The sequence below is a fragment of the Pyrgilauda ruficollis genome, unplaced genomic scaffold, assembly GCF_017590135.1.
Source record: "Pyrgilauda ruficollis isolate IOZ18807 unplaced genomic scaffold, ASM1759013v1 scaffold18, whole genome shotgun sequence".
Lineage (NCBI taxonomy): Eukaryota > Metazoa > Chordata > Aves > Passeriformes > Passeridae > Pyrgilauda > Pyrgilauda ruficollis.
In genome coordinates, this window is record NW_024516984.1 from 3,364,545 (window position 1) to 3,380,172 (window position 15,628).

A 15,628-nucleotide genomic window follows, 5' to 3' on the forward strand; every position below is an offset into this window, starting at 1 on the left:
GCTGTCCCTGTCAGTTATATTTAAAAAAAAAAAAAAAAAAACATAAACAAAAAAAGGCTACAGTGGGCAGTCTAGACTAACTTGTTCTTTGAAAGAATTTTAAAATGCATTTAGTTCATGTACTGAAGTACAATCTGTATGACCTTTTTTATTAAAATCCCTATTTCTTAGCAATGGATTTTCTCCTTGTCTGTTTACTCCTTATTTTGAATCATACATCAGTCAATCTCAACTGAACTGTGTAAGAATTACTTATTGATAAACTACCCTCCACAACTTTTCAAAGTGTACTCTAACACCTCTTTGTTTAGTTGTATGACACAGGATTAAAAGCATGGGCTGAAAGTTATTTTTAATATTCTTAATATATTTAATATTTTGGGTTCTGTGAGCCTCTGCTAGAAGCCTCTCTTCATTTTCTATTAATGCTATAAATTAACAACACTTTTCATTTTATTTGCACAGAAGATGTACTACTCTGATAGTTTTCTCCTGAATCAGTTACATTTTCCTGATCAACACTGAATACAAACAACAAAGAAACCAGTTAATTTGTAAAATATCTGGGAGATTCCCAAAACCATTTACCATAAAATAGTAACAAATATGCTTACATAAATAATACAAAAATAGCATTTAGATTTTTACTCCATTTCTGATGGGACATTTTCATAAAATAGTTCTTAACTATGTTTGGTTCTTGTTACCAAATACTTCATTACACCTCATTTAATAGTTGTAGCTACTCTTTCCAACACTATGTTAACACAAAAAATGTACCTATCACCAAATATTACACTACCCACTGCTATTTCCAACTAAAGGTTCACTACTCAATAAATAATTTCACTACCAATTTTGTCATTAGCAGAAGACTTTTCATCATGTTATGAACTAAGATTCCAAATAGTCTTCTTTCCCATAGCCCTTCCCTTAACAATGCATTTTAAGTCACCACCCATGACAACATTTTGTCAGCAATCTCTTACAAGACACTCAGCCAGGGATTTATTTTATTTTGGAATGACAAACAGATATCAGTCTTCCACCAGATTTTCAATACTAACTGATTTTTTCCTGTCCTTGTAACTGGCATCTTAAAGTCAAAAAACATCTTCTTTTTCTTTTTTTTTTTTTTTAAGCCCAAAATCTTTTCAGCTACTAAGTAAGAAAAGTGATCATTTTTTAAAAAGATAACACTTTACAAAGATAGCTGGAAGTGGAAAATAAAGTGTGCCCAGAATGGAGGAAAAAAGGGTACTGAAATTTAAGAAGAAGCAGTTTCCACAATTTAACCTGAGGAGAAAGGGAAGTTTGCCAATCCTATTACTATTTATCTTCTATTGAGCTTTCCTCTTATATTTTATTTTGCTTTTTAATTTTTATGTTTACAAACATAATTTTATGTCATCATAGACACTAGGAAATACAAGAGAGGATTGTGTATGTAATTTTGGTACACCAGTTAATAAAAACAAGGTCAGCTTTAAGACTAAAGTATCATGATCTGTTCAGCAGTTTTACTTCATCCTTACAAACAATAAACAAAAAAAAGTCCTTCTGAATTTCTCAAGAACTGCCATAGCACTCTGTTTCAAAACTGGACATGTGTTATTTTTTCAGTTCTGATGCCAAAGCATATTGTGCAATTTTACAGATTATCAACTTTATCTTTCCTGTTTATTTTAGCCCATTTTAAAACACATTTGAGAAATTTCTGGCTACTTTGAAATGCACATAAAATCCAAAGTCCTCCTATATTTTTCACCCACCTATATGAGGAACGGGTAAAAATTTTCAGTTGCTTCCTTTTTTAAAGGATTCTTCTGCTAATCTCCAGCTCCATTCAGATCTTACAGCAAAAGGTCTGGGATAAAAACCCCAGTGATGAGAAATGTGTGCAGAGTATCCTGTTTACTGCTCTCTATGCTCACAGAAGCACAGATGAGAGCTCTCCTCTGCCCACTTCAGGCTGCAAGGTGAAGACATTTAAATGCATAAACCAGAATTATTTTGCTGCTTATCTTTAGAATCTTCCTACCAGAATTATTTTGCTGCTTATCTTTAGAATCTTCCTATTCTCATCAGTTTTTAAATTGCTTTCTTCTATTTTCAAGACAATATCCTGCAAAATAAGCCTAGAATCCTAATGGAATCAAAGTAGATGGGAGTAGTTCTGTGCTGTTTGAACTACTTTAGTGGTCAGTTACTAAAATGCATTTGCATTCTCAGTGCCATTTACATGTAAGACAAATCAAGAGATTGTCCTACTGTGTAACAGATAATTTTATTCAGAAAAAAGTATTCAGGTTTTGAATTGGTTACATTTAAGTATGCTCATATGCTAGACACTTAAAGCAGAACATAAGCATATCTAACATACTCCAATGAAAAGAAAAATGGTGGTTAATAAAAACCAAAGAATATCATCTGCTTTGTTAAACACATGCTTCACTCCAATTTTATTGATGACTTTTAGTCAAAAGCCATAATAAATAACACAACCAGCTCAATAAATTTTATTTGACTTCAAAATCAGTAGAATTTGTAAGTTAAATCCAAAGCCACTCTCTTTTAACAGGATTTTAAAAGTGATTTTTTTGACAGTACTGAATTATCAAACTCTACATTAGATTAACAATTTACACAGTGCTCGACACTGACTGAGGGGAGACGGAATCAAAATATATTTGTTTCTTTGCCATATATAGGCTGCTATAGAATTACATCAGTATACTCATGTAAACCTCCAATGATTAATTGCTTCTTACTATATGTGCAATAATTAGTAGACTTATATGTAAAAGAAACCTAAAGGTTTTCCTGACATACTTTCCCTGCAATGCTAAGAAATTTAAAAAAAAAAACAAAACAAAACAAAAACAAACCTAGCACTCTCCCCTGTAAACAATTCTGACATCCTATAACCACTCTGACAGTTGATGGCTTCCCTGGAATCTCCAGTGTTTCCCTCTAAAGCAACACTACACTTGGAAAACAGAGCTAAACTTTAATACCCTTCTGATTAAACTAGCAGTTCCTCAAACACAGCAAATACATATCACAAGCAGCAGCAATTAGAGCTTTTCACTCACAAAAAGCAACTAAAAACAAAAACTCCCTCTCACCATCTCTTAAAGGTATCATAGCAAATTTTAGCAAAAAACTGTGCCATGTCAGTGTTCTACTGGGGAGAGTGGCAGGGCAGGGAAAGAAGGTGCACCACTCTAAAACGACTTCTTTTTTTATAAGCCTTTGGAATGCCTCTTCTGGACACTCCCAACTCCTGCTGGTAAGTAGAGGAGATTTTCTTTCCAGCTATATTAATTTTCTTCAAGAAAACAGTGGTGACACCTCCAGTATTTCCAGTGATCCTTACCTATGGCCTTTATGTAACAACAGGAGAACTCCAGCCTACTACAGTACATCTGAATGAACACCGACACAGAAAGTGGCCGACTAATGCAACGGCAACAAAATTTGAAAGAAGGACCTGGATGTAACCAGCTCCTACTGCATGCGTTGGGACACAGACCTAAGAATATAGAAGAGTGTCACTCTATTGCATAACTCAGAATTCAAATGAAGAGTTCAGCAGTTCTGGTTTATAAGTTCCACAAGGACAGGAAAAATAACAGGATTTTTGCTAATATGACACTACCATAGAAACTGGGGAATCCTGCCCCAGTTTACATACTTTATTATAGGCACACTGAAGCAGCTTTTCTGATTTTGAGTCACTATGCAACTGATTTTCTGGCAGAGACAGAAGAGTTTTTGTTTTGTATATATCTTTTTTTAAATTCAGGTAAATGTTACACTGCAGAAGCAGGCAAGTGCAGTACAAGGCTTGTCTAAAATATAGAACATTTTTATAAGTAGCTGCACCCCTTTTCAGTCTTTACTAAGAGTCTTTTAACACAGCTAAAAGTAGCTTACAAGAATCACTTAAAGACAGGTTGCAGAAAGCACTAATTTTGGTTATCACTCCATTCACTACCTCACCTAGCCTTCACACTTCATTATCTCAACTCAATTCTAAAATGAACTTGGGGGTTTTTGTGAGGGATTTAGGTTGCAAGGGTTTTTTTTTAAGCTAACAATGAGTATTTGCTTTAAGTGCACAAAGAGAAGCCATTTCCAATTAACAGGCATGGCTTAGGTCATGATATTTTGATCATGGCACCTTAGTTTTCAAGTCTAATGTTTTAATGGCATAGGAAGCACAAAGAAACTGAATGTGATACCAACTCCCTCTTGTATATCCTTACTCCTGATTCTTACTGTTCAAAACCCAGAATGAAATCTCTTTCCCCACAAACATTCTTTCATAAGAAACAACAGGGAAGTGGGTAGAAATTCCAACTTATCAAAATTTCCAACTTCATACTCAAAGATAAAAAGCAAGATCAAAAGCAGTAAATCTAGCAGAAATTTCTCCTTCCAAGGGTTCCACAGACTCCTGAAAAGGGGTTGGCTCTGAACTCCATCAGTATTCCTGTGATTTAAGAAGCACTTGTAGGCAAAGTGATTATTTAAACTTTATTGAAAACCCTCTAACAAAAACATACTGGCTGACATAGTGGTTTTTTTCACTGATATTTAGCAACCAATGTAAACTATTTTACAAACAAAAATAATCCGTATTCTTTTGGTACAAAGTGTCCCATACCAAGAGAATAAATCAGTCCCAAAGCTCTCAAGCTTTCAAGTATAATTTTGTATTTAAGGGAATTATTCTACAGTGTCTTTGGGGAAAGTCCATGGATAGTTCTAAGCTGCTCAAGATAGAAGCACTTACAGGGCTAGACCTTTAAAATATAGCTCAAAATCCACACTGAAGAGGTGATAAAGGGATTCTAAACCCACAAGTTCACAAGCAGCATCAACCAAAAGTATTTCTAGTTGCCCCATTTCATCTTTGTCATGAATCTAAGTAAACAATGCTTTTGTGGACGTAAAATTTTTATGAAAAGGTAAAAACTTCTCAGATTTTTTCTCTAAGTAAATTTATTTAATCTCTATTAGTATTTAAATTGACCAGAAATTGCTATTCATTTTAGACCTTGACCAACACGGACGCAGATAAGGCAGCATAGAAATTTTTTTTTTAAATATACAACCAGTTCAAGTTAGTAAAGCATTATCCCAGCCAGTATCAGTCCCTTTGTTTCTATATTGCAGAGATTAAACCAACATACCAATTTTAAGAGTAGACTTATTACTATGAAGATCATACTGTCTTTCACAGGTATGACCATATATAACCCAGCTACCTGCAGTCAGTGATTGCATCTCCTAGTAAACCAGTATTATTAAACTTGCATAACCTGAGATTTTTTTCAATGCACGGCATCCTGATTACTTTTTATAAGACACAGGTGCCCTGTGAAAATGCAACTGAAATATGAATACCTTTTTTTACAGTTTCACCCAAACATCGAAGACCTCCCATTAAAATAATTAGATGGTGTTAAGTCCTTTTCTCTCTTTGATGTTCAATTTAAACATTTATAGATCTGGAAGCAGACCTAGATCATCCTAGTTAAACTGGGATGAGAATTGGTATCATTCCAAAAATAAGACAACTACAAATAAAATCAAGTAAATAAACACACTGAGTTGTAACATCTTGCAACAACATAAACAAAGATAAATGACACAAACAGGTCTTTTGAGGTCTTCACACAGTCTGCTCGGGCAAACATCCATCACAGGTGAAAGACAAGCAGACACCTAAAACCTGAGCGCTGACCGAGAACACCCCGTGTTCCCTGCGCCTGGCACCGTGAGGGGCGACAGCAGGGGAGGGGTCACGGCTCCTCGGCTCCTCACCTCCTCCCTCTCCGGCTTCACCAAAGGAAGGTGAACACAAACGTGACAATGTCCTTCTCCTCTGCTTTCACCCCGCACATGAGCAAGCCAGGGCCGGCAGTGGAGCTCTGCCTCACTGACTCCTGGCCACTAAAGCCTCTCGCAATCCACTCAGCGTTGACACAGGTCACGACTCAGCCCCCAGTCAGCCTCGCAAAGGCCGTAGACAGGAATAAACAAGGTTATTCGCCTGACACCGGACACCGGCGACACTCCCCCTCCCTCTCCCCCCGCCCCACACAGACACAGGCTCACCACAGCCCCGACCCTCCCTCCCCTCGCCAGGTGCGGGCCCAGAGGCCCTCAGCCCTGTCCAGACGGGAGCCAGAGTGGGAGACGGCAGGGAAGCAGCAATTCTCCGAACACCATGCGGGGCATCGGGAGGGGAGAAGCAACAGCCGCCGCCCCCCGCCAGTAGAGCCCGAGGGGTGCGACGAGTGGAAGTGCCGGAAAGGAGAGACCGAGACCTCACTACGGCTCCCTTCGCCATTTTAGCCCCCACGCCCATTCCCCTCCTCCCCGCCCCTCGGTGACAGGGACAGATCGCACTCGTCCAGCGCCCACCCCCCCGGCTGCCCACGGCCGAGCGCCGGCGAGGAGCGAGGACGGCAGCCGTGCTTCTGCCGGGCCAGACCGCAAACCAAAGGGGCTGCGGCACAGCCTGTTTTGTGCCCTTACCGTGGCTCGCAGCCTCACAGCTGCTGCCGCCTCCTTCTCCTTCCTTCCACCTCTCTCTTCTTCTTCTTCGCTTTCTCGCCGCCGCGGCGGCTCCTCACCCCTCCGCGCCGCGCTCCGCCGCCGCCGCCGCCGCGCAGAATGATGCCATCTCACAGCGGCATCGGCGGCTCCCGCACAACAGCCCTCCTCCCGCCCCTCCCGGCACCGCTCCCGCTGCCGCTCCCGCTGCTCCCGCCCGGCGCCCCCGACGGCCGGGCCAGCCTCGTGCACGCGCCCGGGGCACGGGCAGCAGGAACTTGTGGAGCTGGAGCCGGAGCCGCTGGAGCCGCCCCGGCGGGAGGGCCCAGTCGGGACCGAGCAGTGCGCAGCGGCGGTGGGAGGGAAGAGGCGAGCCTGAACCGAGGCTCTTCAAAGGGGACAGGGCTTATTCCTAGCGCCTGCCCCGGGCTGAACCAAGTCGGGCGCCGCGGCGGGGAGAAGAGCCGAGAGCACGGAATCGACTTCGGGGGAGGCGGGGCCGGGCTGCAGCCCCGGGGCACCGGCCGCGGGACAGAGCCTGCTGGGGCAGGATAAGGAGGGCTCCTGCAAGTCGCTGTCCCCCGACAAGGCTCCTCTGCGGCGCGGAGAGCCAACACACCCCGGTGCGGTGCGAGCGATAAAGGCGGGGGGTGTCTCCTCCACCCGCCTCCCGCCCTCCCTTCCCGGCCGTGCAGGCAGGGCGGGCTCCTGTGCCCCGCCGGGAGCCTCCGCCGCCGCCGTGACAGCAGCCCTGCCCGCGATCCCCCTGGCTGGTCCCCGTCCTCTACCGCCGAGCCTCTTCTGCCTCTCTGAGTGCAGCCCTTCCCGTTCTGGGGCGGACGGATGTAGGCAGGGGAGAGCAGCCCCGCTGCGGGACCAGACACCGCCCGCCCGGCGGCACCTCCGACAGCCCCGGCATGGGCGCGGGGCCGGCTTTCCCCTGGCAGGAGCCACAGGCCGCTCTGTGGATTTGGGATTTACAAACCCAAAAGTAGTTATATGCACAATATATGTGCATATATATTGTGATATATATGTATAGTTATATGTGAAGCTGAAGTTGTGTCTTACATTGAAGACTTACGAAGCTTTGTCTTCGTACCGTACAACGTGACGCTGTGGAGGCAGTGATAGCATGAACTTTCGGGCATAAACAAGGCCTTTGAGTGGTTGTCCCGGAAAGTCCAGCACTACTGTTAATTGAAAGGAACAAAAGCTTACAGTGTGAGACCCTGAAGCAACTTTCAGCAACGTCTGGTATTTCAATATTCTTAAAAAACAGCATGGGGGCTAGCAATCTGATTTGGGCAAGTAAATTCCTTCAGGAAATGAAAGGAATGCTCTCAAAAGTGCTACTTTCCAACCTATTCATTCTTCTTAGAAAATCTACAGGAAAGCAAAGTTTCCAAACAGAGTTTGGAAAGGAAACAGTGTTTACAGTTCGGCTTCAAAAGTATCTTAGAGTATTCTAGAATAAAAAATATTGGTCTACTCTTGACTGGTAATACTAGAACAAGTGACTGAAAACTCTGATAGTTTGAGCTTCTGTACACAGCAAATGTAACAGAATATATGGGCTCTGCACTCACAAAATCTGGCATGGGCAGTAAGATGAGCTGTGTGCAGTTAGCAACCTAGATTCTAGTTGCAAGTTAACCAAGTTAATCCATCTGATTTACAGAATTCAGCATATGCTAATTTCTCTACAACAATTAAATCTTACATTTAAAGAAACCTCTTTAGTTCTGAGGTTGTCCAAAATTAGGAACTTGCTTACTCCAGGGAACCATTTTTGCTATATTTTGGTAGCACTTCCAGAGTGTGGTAATAAGCTCCACCTCACTTTCCTGGCTGTTTGTTTTTCTAGGGTAAAGCAGTCTAATTGAAATGGATGTAGCATTATATGCCCAGCTGCAAAGGGTGGGTGAAGGTGTACGTGGCAACATTCTCTCTCTGGTCTTTGCAAAAGATGTTAATTTCTCTTCTATAAAACTTTGCTTGTTAGTAATATCAGTAATCTGATGCTGATACTTCATGGAAAGTATGAGCATTACTTCTTAGTATATGTGTAAAATTTCTAAGTGCTTCTTTCTTGCCTTATGAAGTATGAAAAGTGTGTAGTTATGTAATACTCTGTAGACAAGTTATGGGCTTCTCTGGCTTCCCTCCTCCCTGTTTCAAAACACATTTTGTCATACATTTGTCTCACTCTGGGGAACATTGACATTCCAAATACTCTTGCATCTTAAAAGACATTTGATACCCTAATGAATGGAAAATGTCACAAGTTTGTTAATGCCACAAGTTTGGTTTTAAATGCCTTATAATACCTCTTCAATATTTCTGACTACTTTTAGAATAGTAGGTAATGGAAACATAGAATCATGGAATGGTTTAGATTGAAAAAGACCTTTAAGTTCATCCAGTTCCCCACCCTCCCTGCCATGAGCAGAGACACCTTCCACTAGACCAATTTTTACTCAGAGCCCCATCAAACCTGTCCTTGAATACTTCCAGGGATGGGGCACCCACAACTTCTCTAAGCAACATGTTCCAGTGTCTCACCACCCTCAAAGTAAAGAATTTCTTCCTAATATCTAATCTAAATGAACCATCCTTCAGCTTAAAGCTATTCCCTATTGTCCTATCTCTACATCTACATGGTAAAAAGTCCCTCTCTGGTTTTCTTGTAGGCCTCTTTAAGGACTAGAAGGTGCCATAAGGTCTCCCAAGAGCCTTCTGTTCCCCAGGCTGAATAATGCCAATGCTCTCAGCCTGTCTTCATAGAAGAGCCAACTCATGTTCCAGTCCCCTGATAGTATTAAATACTTAATGGTTAAAAGCCATGCGTTGACAACTTGCTGAAAACCTTCAAGTTACGGACTTATACATGGATACTTATACCTGAGAAAGTGCAAATACAGTTGTCTTCATTTTGCAGATAAACACCTTTGTTTGTTTGTTTGTTTTCTTCTTTGTTTTGGCCAGAAAATATTACAGACTATCATGCAGTGCTGAAGGCTAGCAGAAATTAACGCAGGTCTGGTGTCCTTGTTACCTTAGAGCTTTGCTCTTTGTAGGGTGAAATAAAGAGTTTTTATTAACCCCTAGAAAAGTTAGCCTCAGGTAAGGTTTGATAAGTCACTAAACTTACCAAAACAAATCAACCAAAGTTGGAATTTTGCAAGAGGGTCTGCATAAAGATTGAAACAAATATAAGAGTACCTTCTATACACAAAATTCCTGAGACAGTAATTTATGATACTTGTGAAAGATTTTAACAGTATCTCCTTGTGTATTTCTGACATTTTTTTCCCTTACTCTTTACAAAGTAAGGAGAGTTTTGGAGAACTTGGATTCAGACCAGATCTCTATAAAAGAGACTCCAGAATATACTGTGATTATCCTCAAATTTTAATAGATCTTCTCTGGCATGCTTGAACCACGTACATTTGATAAGCATGTATTTTCGGACAGGCTATTGCAATGTCTAGGTTTTAATGGACTAGAATGTATCCAGTGGCTGGAATTGTATCTTATCTTTTCACTAATTGTTTCTCTGTTGTAGCTGCACAAACAGGAGTGGCAGTGAGCTCTGCTAGCCTTTAATTGGAAAGTCTGAGTGACAGTAGTTTTGCTTAATTTATACTTCTGGAGAACTCTTGTAGACCTCAATAGGCAGTAAACCAGTACAATTGCAAATTAATGGCTTTCGCAGCCCATTAAATTACTGTACAATACCATCTATTTGCATTTCTGTTTGCCTTTGATTTCTCTAACATTTTACAAAAGCTTTGTGTAAAACTAAAATCCCTGAATGTTACAGAATAGTTTAAAAACTTCTGTAGAAAAGTGTGAGTGAAGTGTAATGATCTAACTTCCTTAACAGTAATGCAGTAGTAAAACGTGAGGCTGAAACCAAATCTTTCTGCCATTAATAGACTCCAATGAAAGCTGATTTTATCTGAGCAAAGGCACACAAAACTAGTCGGTGTGGTTTCTGTTTGAAATGAGCAAAGTTTTATAATACAGGTCTTTAATGCAAATGGTTATGTTGATTGCTTATTCAGCCCTAATTTCCAGATGGGGGGGAAAGGGGAATGTATCTAATGAGAGTAGAGAGAAAATTTCCTTGGTAATTGTTGGTTGGTTTTTGTTTTTTTTTTTTTCTTTTTTACATGGAGATTGATTATTACAAAACTCATGCAGAGTAAGAAAAATTTTGGACAAGTTCCTTTGGATCAGATTCAGAAAAGCATTTAGGCACCTGAATTGTGGTTTAGATAAAACATAAATTTTACCTCCAAGAGCACAAGCCGCAAAACCCTGTAGGTGTAGTCACCCAAGTCTGCCAGTGGATGTACTCTGTGTTCGTAGGCATTGGCAACAGGCACCTGATGTCTTCATTGCAGTAGAAAAAATACTACTTGGCTTACCCCTAATTTGTTTGGGCTCCAGGTGGTAGGTAATATGTCACCTAACATCCCTGGAAGGGTGAATCAGGGAAGTGTGGTTAAAGGTGTATCCAGTACAGAAAGGACCTGAAATTAATACAGAGTACAGAAGATACAGTGAGGACAGAAGCAGGGAGAAACATGGTAGCAGTGATCACCTGGCATTAGAGTGTCATGGTTGGAGAACTCAGAACCTACAAAAATCTGTGTTCTATGCCCTCCTAAACTCAAACCTATCTCTCTTTTCAAGTCAGGCTGTGACCAGTTAGTGCTGTCTCATTTGGGAGCAGGATTATCTTTCCTGTGCCAGCTTTATGGAGCTTTGCAGAGGCACATTGAAGTAATGCTGCAGAGTAATGCCGGACAACTCAGCAGCTAGGGAACATGAGCTAGAGCAGCTGGGAAGTTTTAGTTTCTGGTCCTGCTTCCCAACAGTGTTCAGACATTTTAATCAATGGTTTTTCAATGCACAATATTGGCTCCTGTTCCAGGACAATAAACACTCCCTATAACAACTGAATGTCTGCACTTTTGGCATTCGATCAGTCTTCTCATATTGCTCTCCCAGATTCCATGGTTGTTATGTTCTGAAAGCAGAATGAGTATAGTTATGTGTATGTTTGACTTATATACATGCTTGTGTCTGTAATATTATACCTTAAACATATATTGTCCTTAAAAAATATCGTATTTATATGGTAAGTAAAGGATAAGGGTTTGTCCCTATGTTGTTATGTGGTTTTTTTTGATGTTGCACTTAGAGTACAATCCTACTTTAGTCACTTTTTACTGTATATAATTAAAAGTCTCCAGTTTCACAGTGGTTAAGGAACTTAGTTTCTGCACCATCCAATTATTTAGTCCTATTTATTTATTTCCTTCCATCTGTCAGAGGTATGCATATGTTGCTTCTCATTTAAGGTGTGAGATATGGATTCTGCTATATGTGTGCAATATTTGTCACAATCATGTTCAAGTCTGTAATATAAGGGTTTTGTATATGTAGTAGTGTAAATAACACATAACAGTAATTACCTTGGGTACGCTTAATTTAACTTGATTCCTCACAACAATTTGGTGTCTGATTGCATTAAAATGAGTAGGTCTTTAAAGCAGTATTGTGGAGAAATTCAAATGAAAAATTGCAGACTTGACTCCAGTTAGTATGAATCAATAAAATTGCTTGCCTCTGGATTTAGACAATATTGGTTTCTTTGCCTACAAATTTGGAATTACAAGGAGATTCTTCTCCCTACACCTTTTTTCCAAGACCAAAAATTGTTAAATCAAAAGTTTTAAATTTTTAAGGAATTAATTAATTACTGAGGGGTTAAAACTCATTGATTTTCATCTACAGTTCCAAAAAATGGGGTTTTTTGGTGTACAAATGTCTTCCAAAATGTATTCATGAATACAGTTATTTCAATACCTTGATACTGTCAGCTTTTCAGATCTGTAAATCATCATTGAGATGTCAGTGAATCAGCAATCAATTTATTGCTTTCTTCTTGTAAGTCTAGAGGTTTATGTGCCAAATCCTTAAAAACTATGAAAACAACTTGTCAAAGGGTTGTTGTTTCTGTGCTATCTCTTAGCAGCACAGAGTGTTAGATTTATTTTTGGGGAGTGGGGGGGAAATTTACAAACCAATACATCTCATTTTATATTCTAATGAGATTGTGTTGTAATTTCCTTTAAGTCTGGTGCTGCACAGTCTTCTCTAAAATCGGAAACCTTAGATTCTATGTCAACATATTGTAAAGTATTTGAAAGACAGCTAAAATATAATTATCTTTTAATCAAGTACTGTTTTCCCACTGACAATAGCATGAAATATATTAATGTAAATTCACTTCTGTCTTGAAATTGTAGCAGATAAATGTTGAGCCACTGTTGGAAGTCTATTGTTGTACACTGGGTTACTTTTTTGTAAGTAAGCCTGCCCTCCTGGCTTGGAAGTGGGGCTGAGGTTGAGCACAAATATTGAGTAAGCTGAATGCAACTTAGGTGCCTGAGATGAGTACAGAGAGAGGTAATGGAGAATAAGGAACTCCAATCCCAGCAGAAGTGGTAAGTCACAGAAGAGTGTGGGAGCACAGCAGCTCACCTTGAGGTGGAGAATGGAGAGAATAGGGTTGTTTAGAAGGCATGAGTTATGGGGAGAGCATTTAAATAAGGGAAGGCAAATAGTTTGGTTTATTCTGTTCATATTCCAGTGGCAATACTTTGTAATTTTTTCTCACCAATAAATTTTCAATGTGTTTTAGAGTATGGCAAGTTATTTTATCCTCAGTTCCCATGGAATTTGTTTACCAAGTCTGGGCAATTACCCTTAAATCTCCATAATAACTTTTTTGAGTTCAGAGGCCAACTTTAAACGTGTCTAGTAAATCTGATAAATTATTTTTCCTTGAGAAAAGACATGGGAGAGTATTATAGAAAGCTTCTGTAAATGTTCCCTGGAAGGCCTGCAGACAAAGGAAAAGCTACATCATTAAATTGCACACTATTAACCACTGGAGAATGGGGAGTAGGGAGAGAGTAAACAATAAACCAGCCAGCTCTTATAAATGCCTACCATAAGAGAAGGCTTCAGTTGGAGTTTGCATTCTTAGGCACCAAAGTCAATCAACCATGAAAAACAAATCTTTAAGAGACCAAGCTTCATTAGTTCCAGTGCTCACTGGGTGATGTGATTTAATTGCAGCACTACCTAAAGCAATGCTATGCAGCCCATAGTCTGTGGATAATTGATGGTCAATAAAAATCAAAAGAGAGCTCAAAAAGCAAGTCAAAACCAGACATTCCTGAACCGCCATATTCTCTCATATATATAAGCAGAAGGGAAGAGGAGAATGGAAATTAGGTTAATGTTTTTACCTTTTTTATTATTTGTCTCTGAAAGAAGGCCATTGTGAGTACTTTGGCACAGTAAGCACAGGATGGCTTTTGAATTTGTTTTGCTTCCAGAGGTTAAGTTCTGCTTCAGTTGAAAATGTTGAGAAATGTAGTGGTCTAGAGATCAGTCAGAGAATCAAGGTTTTGGTTGTTGTAAGAAACCCTATGTCCTTTTTCCTTTATTGCCCTATTTAGGTTGCATAACTGAAAATGATCAAGTGAACGTAATTTGTGTTTGTCCTTTGTCAGAGCATGGCCTAAGTAAACCAGTCATCCATCAGTTTGAGTAGCAAATTGTTTTTGTCTTTTGTTGAACCTTCTCTGAGAATTAATCAGAAAAACTAATAAATTGAAATCTTCAAATTTGTATTTTCTGAGACAGCCATATATTCTTTCTTTTAACATTACAATGGTTTGTACAGTGTTAATGCTTATTTAAGAGCTGAGAGCTCTCTCTTCCTTCAACATAGACTATATGCTTATTGAACTTCTGTGCAGAACTCTTGCCATGACTTTCTTTTATTCTAAGGAAAAATAAAGATCTTGAACCTCAGCTTTCTCCTGACCTGCCTTTCTGATCTTTCTTGAATTCTTACCTGCAGGCTTTTTTTGTTTCTCAAGCCCTAGAACTTTTTTTGTCCCTGAAAATCCTCTCTTCTTTTTCTCAGCTAGACATAAGAATTAGACCACAGTATTGTATGTATACTAGTAATAAAATAGATTTATAAATTCATGCATGTGTTTTAACAGCTTGGAAAAGTCCTTTTATTGCCAGGTATTTACAGTGCAGTACTGTTTGGTTTTTTTATGAGTAATCTCAGTGTTTAATGCAGTTAAATGCATTTCAGTTTTAGGACAATGCACCTCCTTGGTAGAACATGACAAACTTGGTAAACCATTCCTTCCATGACTGTTTAAGCTGATAATGGGAATAAACTAGGAAATGTTTAACTTTGCCCCTTTTTATTTCCTTATTATTCTCTTTTAATGCCTCTGGGACACATTGTCCTCATCACTCTTAAAATTTCACTTGCAATTTGTGCATGTTTTATGTTTTAAAATGAGGTATAAAATTTATACTGATGTAAATGTAATCTGCTATTTAAAATCTTTTAGGCATAGATGGGAATCATAATATTTTTAAATTGTTTTTAAAACTTCATTTTTCTTATGACATACAGGAGAGTTTTAACCAATTAAATATTAATACAGAACATTTCAATGTTTACTGTAGAAATCAGTGTACTGCTGCTCTTTAAAAGCCTTTAAAAATGCATTGCTTTTTTCTTCTACATACTGCACATTCAGCCTAATACGTAAAATTTTTTGCACAAATCTGATGGAGTGACAAAAGACATGTTTGAAGTAGAGCTGCTTTTGTGCTCTTTTATGTCTTCTGCCTTCAGTTAGATGATATCTGTTGCTTTGGTGGGCCAGTTTGTGACATGGTCACTAAAATATTGGCAATATCACATGTAATGAAACTATGTCGAGGTCTGTATTTCCTGTTCAGCTGTTTGAGGAATTGCAGAGGGAAATGAGCTTCTACCATGAGTAAAAGCCCATGAATTTTAGTTTAGAAAACACAGGGTTTTCCATAGTTATTTCTCTGTCTGATGTATGACCTTGAAGAAGAGACTTAGTTCTGGATTTCCACGTACAGAAATTCCTACTGGCAAAGCTGAAGATATATGTGGGTATGTGGA

At 39.5% G+C, this 15,628-nt stretch overlaps 1 protein-coding gene across 3 annotated transcripts in view; it reads right to left on the minus strand.

Annotated features, from left to right (window-relative positions):
* WWP1 (WW domain containing E3 ubiquitin protein ligase 1) overlaps positions 1 to 6,940 on the minus strand; it is a 57,696-nt gene extending 50,756 nt beyond the window's left edge. For 2 of the 3 annotated variants that reach the window (XM_041464347.1, XM_041464346.1), the window contains exon 1: positions 6,553 to 6,938. The gene's annotated coding sequence lies outside the window, so the exon portion shown is untranslated. Of the gene's footprint in view, positions 1 to 6,552 lie in introns of all 3 variants that reach the window. The other variant, XM_041464348.1, reaches the window with a different exon arrangement.
* Positions 6,941 to 15,628: the final 8,688 nt, after the last annotated feature.